General features: G+C 38.9%; 1 long non-coding RNA gene across 1 annotated transcript; it reads right to left on the bottom strand.

Annotated features, from left to right (window-relative positions):
* Window positions 1–311: 311 nt before the first annotated feature.
* LOC118327437 lies at window positions 312–4,916 on the bottom strand. The gene is made up of 3 exons (XR_004796690.1): window positions 4,594–4,916; window positions 3,861–4,027; window positions 312–399 (listed from the first exon to the last, which is right to left on the bottom strand). It is a non-coding gene; the product is annotated as an uncharacterized LOC118327437 (long non-coding RNA).
* Between the last annotated feature and the right edge of the window lie 1,830 nt (window positions 4,917–6,746).

Below are 6,746 nucleotides of genomic sequence, written 5' to 3'. Positions count from 1 at the left end.
CTGCAGTGGGTGAGTAAAATGGCAAAAAAACATTCTGATTTAGATGCATTTCCCACCTGAGACCATATCTGGGGGGAAACACTGAACATGCCAATTCTGGAAGCACATTTAACAATGGACACCGTCAAAAGGTTTCCACCTACTGACAGTTTTAACCCAGAAGCATCAGTATCATCCTTCAAAACAGAGGTTTGGGTGTGCTACTCATCAAACTCAAAACAGCAGTGATGTTGGGCGGCTCACATCGTGGAGGACTGCCAACTTAATAGAAGCCAGTAGACCACAGTGGACCTTCAGCATTAATAGAGGAATGATGTACCTGCAGTGCTTTGACCAGCGCTCCATTTCTGCCCGCTTCTCCCACCAGAACAACCCTCGTCTCCACTTTTGGCAGCATATCTGAGAGAGATGAAGAGCAACAGAGAGACAGAGTGAACAAGGGGGAAAGGGGATGAGACACACACACACACACACACACACACAAAGAAGACGCTGGGAAGAGAGATCAAGGAGCAGGTCGTTTCTAGGAGGTGATGCAAGTTTTTCCTCATTTTGACTGACAGCCTGGGGGTTACAGCCAGACAATACACCTATATCACTGATTAAGAGGGCAGAGAAAAAAGGTAAAAAGTATGTTCCCTTTGGTGGAACATAAGAGCTCATTTCCATTCCCACAAAAAAACATGATATGGGTCCTCTTTGTGTTAAAAAAAGCATGTTAGCTATTGCTACCAGCCTATTAAAAGAGCTTTAAGCTTTACAAATAAACTCTCATTATATCATACTGCCTACACAGAGAGCAAATCATTTTAGACTCAATATAGTTAGCATTATGAGAGGAAAGTGAAAATATAAAATACCCCTAAAATGAACTCTGTTGCCAGTTTATTAGCAGGGTTTAATCCAGAGCTCCAGACCTCCCTGCAGCCTTGTCTCCCTTCAAGTGAAAAATCAATGATGTTTGCAGGCTTTCATCATTAGAGCTGTACTCAACTGACGTTAAAGGACTCGTCACAAATTTCACAGCAAATCTCTTTATTGCAATGGAACCGAGGCGATTAGCGGGGTCACTTGCAGGGGCAGAAGAAATCCACACAAATTTTGCACGCAAAGTTTGACTTTATAGCTTCGACCTTGCGCCGAGCTGTGATAACAATGCTGAGCCTCGGAGAGTGTTTATCCTGTTAGAGCACGAACTGCAATGCTAGGGCTGCAGCTAACTCAGTATTTTCATTATCGAAGGTTCTGTCGATCATCCTGTTGCTTAATCGATTTGTTGTTTGGTCCAGAAAAAGTCTGAAAATGCGGAAAATGTTGAACACGTTTCTAACTATCTCGCTAGCTACAGCAGTTCATTTACTAGTTGAGCAAGCATTTACTGTATCACCCCATTTCTACAATCAAATACTAATACGCGTATTAATTTCACTGTGCACTAAGGATGTCACAAGAACCGATACTTCAGTACCAAAGTTCTGAAAAGGTGTCTGTACTCGTTTTTCATACAGTGCCTTAGGTAGCAGCCTACAACTACGACAGTCTGCTGGTAAATGCCATAGGAAGAAGAACACCTACCATCGCGGAAGAAAAACTAAATGCATTTTTATTATTTCAATTATCAGGATAATTCAATTACAGCGGATACATTTTAATTAATAATAATTTATTTGGATCATGTTCTACAAAAGTATGTTTGTGAAGTTAAAAAAAAGAATTGAACATTTGAACAGTCGTAACTGTTGTTGTTATTAACAATAGTGAGGTCAGATTTGGTTAGAACGGAGCTATGGAATATTACATTAGTTGATGGTTTGGTTTGCCAAAGAGGAAATGAGGAAGGAGGAATTTCACTGGTATTGGTATGGACTCCAAAATTTCTGGTATTTTGACATATCAACTGTGCATTATTATTAGCAGAATTACGAAAAAGGATGAGCAGAATGACCACTCAAATCTCATTTTTATACAAAGACAGTGAGTAGATGTGTAGAAGTGTCTTTTATCCATTCTGTGACACAATCTAACATCAGACGGATAGTTAAGCTCATACTCAGTAATGAGACAAAGTGAAAGTTACCTGGACGTAAGCCCAGTTATATAAGTACATGGGTAGCCCAATGCCACTGGATATTACCGTGGTAATGAAAGGGGAATGTGGTTAAAGCCCAAACAGGCTGATCACAAAGTGAGTCATTCTAAAAATCCCAACAACGCACTTCTCGTCACTAAATGGGTGCTAATTGGTATGACGTTCTAGATTAAGATAAACTTTTAAGGCATTTTAAATTTTCAACTAAAATTCTAAGAGCTGATTTAATATTTTCCCGAGGCACAGTTAAGCCCCAGTGAATCAAAGGGGCGTGCTTTACTGCAGTGGCATTCTTTCGGGATGTCAAAATAAGCCACAAACGAGTTGCAGGCACAGTAACTTCAGTCTGACGTGAATGACAGAAAAAAACCTCACCTTAAAAACCCCTTACTTAAAATGTGCTCAAGTGCCTAATGCAGCTCTATCAGGGTGCAGGGACACAGCACACACACCCAATTTTGCCATCTTTCATAACATGCTGGTAGTTAGAAATCCAATGTATTCATAAAACATTACAACTCAAAAGCACCGCAAACTACAGCCAACAACCAATATGACTAAGAAGTTGAAAACTATTTCAAGGCTGGGCTGGCAGGGCTGTAGACTACATTCATTTTGGCTTAATGTATGGGTACCTAACAAACTGGAAAACTGAGTGTAGCTCTCAACAGGAATGTCAAGAATGACTTTACAGTGCCAATTACTTTGCAGGTTTTACTACGCTGTTCCTCCGCAGCCTTTTGGAATCTGGAGCAGTGCTGTGTGGCTTTCTGTTACATGCACACATACACTAACTCTCAAAGGTTTGGGGTCACCTGTTATATTGACCATTTACTCTTTCCTGCAATAACGGCTTTTTCAGCATAGATAAACAGAATAAATCAGGCACCAAACTAATTATTTACATTTTAAATAGTTGATGACAAAGTGTCTCAGGTTTATTACAGGTAGGTGGTCAGCGTTTTATGTGGGACAGGTTTCGCTCGCTCACTCGCTCATGTAGAACTCATCAAGTAGAATTTATCTTGTTTCGCAGAATATTCAGGGATGTGACAAATACAGTTAAAATTCTATCCATAAAAATAAATATATATATATATATATATATATAAATCTAATTTTTTCATTAAAACAAGGATGGTGACTTCAAACAGGTATCTTTCATGGTATCAAATCATTTTCTAGGAGTTTTTCATCATATGATTTACCGGCAGGTCTAGTGCTGACACATTTAACTCCAGTTTTATTGCTCCTTGTTTAATGATGCAGGTTCACGATGAAGTGTCTCAGGTTAATTACAGCCGGGAGGTCAGTGTTTGTGAGACAATCAACGTTAGCTCGCTTTCGTGGCACGCTTGGCCCCAGCTGATTTTTCCTCTAACATAGTTAGAGACGTTTTTTCTGCCCTTTCAATCGTCAGTCTGGCTGAACCATTGTACAGCTTTTTGTCCTCCGTGTACAAAATATCATCTCTTTGTAAAGAGGACTTACTGCAACTTAAAAACATCAAAGCCCATTCAGAAATATAAAGTAGTCCTCTCTGCCATTGGACTGTACTGATTCAAGCCTTTGTGGCAGGTGACCCCAAACCTTTGAGCAGATGCACATAGTAGATCCAGATGTTTACACACTATTGGGTACACTGAGAAAAGGTTACACATGGTGGAGCTGCAGTTTTGTTGTTTAAAACACCAGCAGCAGTTTGTTTTGTCTTTTTCAATGTCTTCAGAGGAGGAGTGGGAGATAAAATTGTGACCCCTTGCAGACTGACCTTCCCCATCTTCACATGCCATGCCCAGAAATACATGGTCCTTCGTGGTTTCGGCGATCCTTGAATCATAGACCGAAGAATCCACCAGCAGACTTCGAGCCGTCCCTAAAGTCACTATGCTGCTGTCAGCCATGGCAGGAACTTAAGGAGGCACCAAACTGTCCAAACTATCAAAAGTTACAGGGAACAAACAGAGAGACACAGAGAGAGACACAGAGAGAGACACAGAGAGAGAACACAGAAAGGAGGGAGAAAGCATAGCGAGGAGGAAGAAGAGGAGGAGGAGATGGGTGAAAACTGTCAAAATAAAGGCAAGAGACACAACTTCAAACACAAATACTGCCCAAGTCTGACCAACTGAGCAACATATTTGTGAACTGTGATAACTTTGGTAAAACTAGGCAAGGTGCATAGAAAGTTTAGTGAAACTTTTAAATATTTGGTTGTTAACAAAAGAAACCAACTTAAAGAAACAAAAACAACCTAACATATAAGTTACATTAAAGTAACTTAAAGGGGTTTCAATTAAGATATAACACAAGTCATTTAGAGAGCCCTAAGGCACTTATAGGTATATTAGGATACACCTTATATAAACAGTCACTGAGATCCACCCAGCGCTAGCCCGGTCAACGTTAACGTTAGCTGCTTCCACCAAATTCCCTCCGCTAAGCGCTTACGGCTGGGTTTCAAACAGCCCCATGAAAATAAACTCAACGTAAACCAAACTTACCGACTGTTTCGGTGACTGCTACCTTAGAGAAAAATAAAAATAAAATAAATAGGAGCTAAACTGGCTGAACCAGTTCAATTCAATAAGCTATCGAGCTAACTTAGCTAACGTTAGCTACTGAGCTAGTAAGTCAACAATACAACTCCTGGTAATTCTTCTTCGGTCCAAAACAACTGTTCAAAAAATCTGTAACATCTCTCCGTTAAATCTCAAGTCTGTTATCTATGCATGTTGCCCTTTAAGTGAGGAAATAGTTGTCGAAATGCAGCTGCTTTAGTTTGTTGACAGCTAATTACTTCATGGTAGTGCAGAGAAGTTGTCAGCCTGCTGTTAGAGCTCAATTCAAAAAGCAAGGCAAACAACGGGGCCGCGCGCTGATTGGGCAAGAGTGACGCAAAGCCAGCGGTTTCCGTCCGGCGCGGCCGCTGATTGGTCCGTTCATTCAAATCACGATGCGCACTGCGATTGCTTCCCAGACTTGCGACGTTCAGGTACCGTCGGAAATATTTCATTACGTTCCGAGACGAAAAAATAACGTGGATAATTAATTGATATTATAGCCTATTGAAAGTTTATTACTATAAACTAACTAATACTACTTGTACCAACATAATTAAACAATGTGACCATGTCAATGAAAATATACAACTTAAACATTTACAAATAATAATTTTTTTAGCTTCCTGTGTGTTTATACATTATAATGTGATGTCAATTATTCTGTTCAAAATGTATATAAATAGGCCTTTAGACCTACCCTAAACCATAGCAAAAAAATGAAAAGAACAGAATTTACAAAATAATGCTGCTCTTGTAAATGAGCAGAAAACTGTGCTATTTATTAAACAAAACAATAAAAGCAACATTTACAAAAAATTCTGTTTATCTCGAACAAAAACATCTGACCTAAATAGTTTGGCAAGCAGCATTTAGAAATATTGAAGTCAGATATGTGGTTTACGAGGAGTACCTGAAGGTAACAAAAAATCCTGTAAAAAAAATTTAAATGTTAAACCCATAGACTGTATAATAGTTCAACTACAGACGTTTGGCAACTTTTTTTTCACACTCAGGGGAAGTTGTTTGCAGAAAGTAAACATTACATATTACAGGTCAAGTAGGTTACACTGGGTATGGTTGTAACACTTTGTGCCTCAGCACCTGTAACTCTTTCTAGAGTTCTCAAACCACATTTGTTTACTACAAATGGCATCAATTCAAACATCTGCTCCAATATCACATTCCTTGTGAGTTGATGTCAACTACCTTGTGTTCCTTTGTTACAACCTACCCCACTACAGTAAATTGTAACAATTAGACAAAAGAAGGGAGGCCACACTGTGTATACTCAAAAATAAGTTTATTAAAATAAAAGAACTTATGTCGAATGAAAGAAAAGGGAATAGAAAACCTGTGTACATCAGCAAAATTTGTTCAATTTGTCTGTCAGCTACACTTACCTGTCATATGCTCATGTGGAGTTTGTCCATAACTCAGGCCTGCTGCCTGAGAATAGTCACCTCAGAAGAAGCCCCTTTGTTGTGGGGATTAAGTGGGTAAACACTGAAGTGATCACATGACTCCTATCTTATACCTGATTGATGGAATTGGTGCTGTTACAACTCCCCCAATATTACAACCCTACCGTCTCCCTTATATAAAAAAAGAAAAAAAGATTTAAAACAAAATGACAAGGTGGTTGAACAAATTCACAGCATATATCCATGCCCTGGAATAAACACTGGGCTCAGGTTACAGACACAACACCCATGCAGCTAAATCTTGGCAACTATGAATATGTAATATGAATATGTAAAACATATTGTTATTGTTTATTGTTAGCAAAAAGGCTGATTTCAGAAGCAAATCATAATCACATTCTAGGCTTTTGCATTGATTTCATATTTAGACGTGATGCTACTGTCTGTGTGTATGTATATAAAATTCCCATGGGGATTTGCGGGGTCAGTACATTATAATGCCTAAAATAATAATAATTCCTAAAATAACAGGATTTTATATATGCGTATTGATTTTTTACAATGATTATTGACACACACTTCACTTTCTTACATGTTTCATGTATGCAGGTGTCTGCAACCCTTCTCAGAAGTGGCTGTATCTGTACACTAATCCCGTCAAAAATAAGATAT

The sequence above is a fragment of the Morone saxatilis genome, unplaced genomic scaffold (genome assembly GCF_004916995.1).
Source record: "Morone saxatilis isolate NCDOM2014 unplaced genomic scaffold, NCSU_SB_2.0 Contig17, whole genome shotgun sequence".
In the NCBI taxonomy this organism is placed as follows: domain Eukaryota; kingdom Metazoa; phylum Chordata; class Actinopteri; family Moronidae; genus Morone; species Morone saxatilis.
Note: the sequence above shows the minus strand (reverse complement) of the source record. Positions and strands in the feature narration are given on the sequence as shown.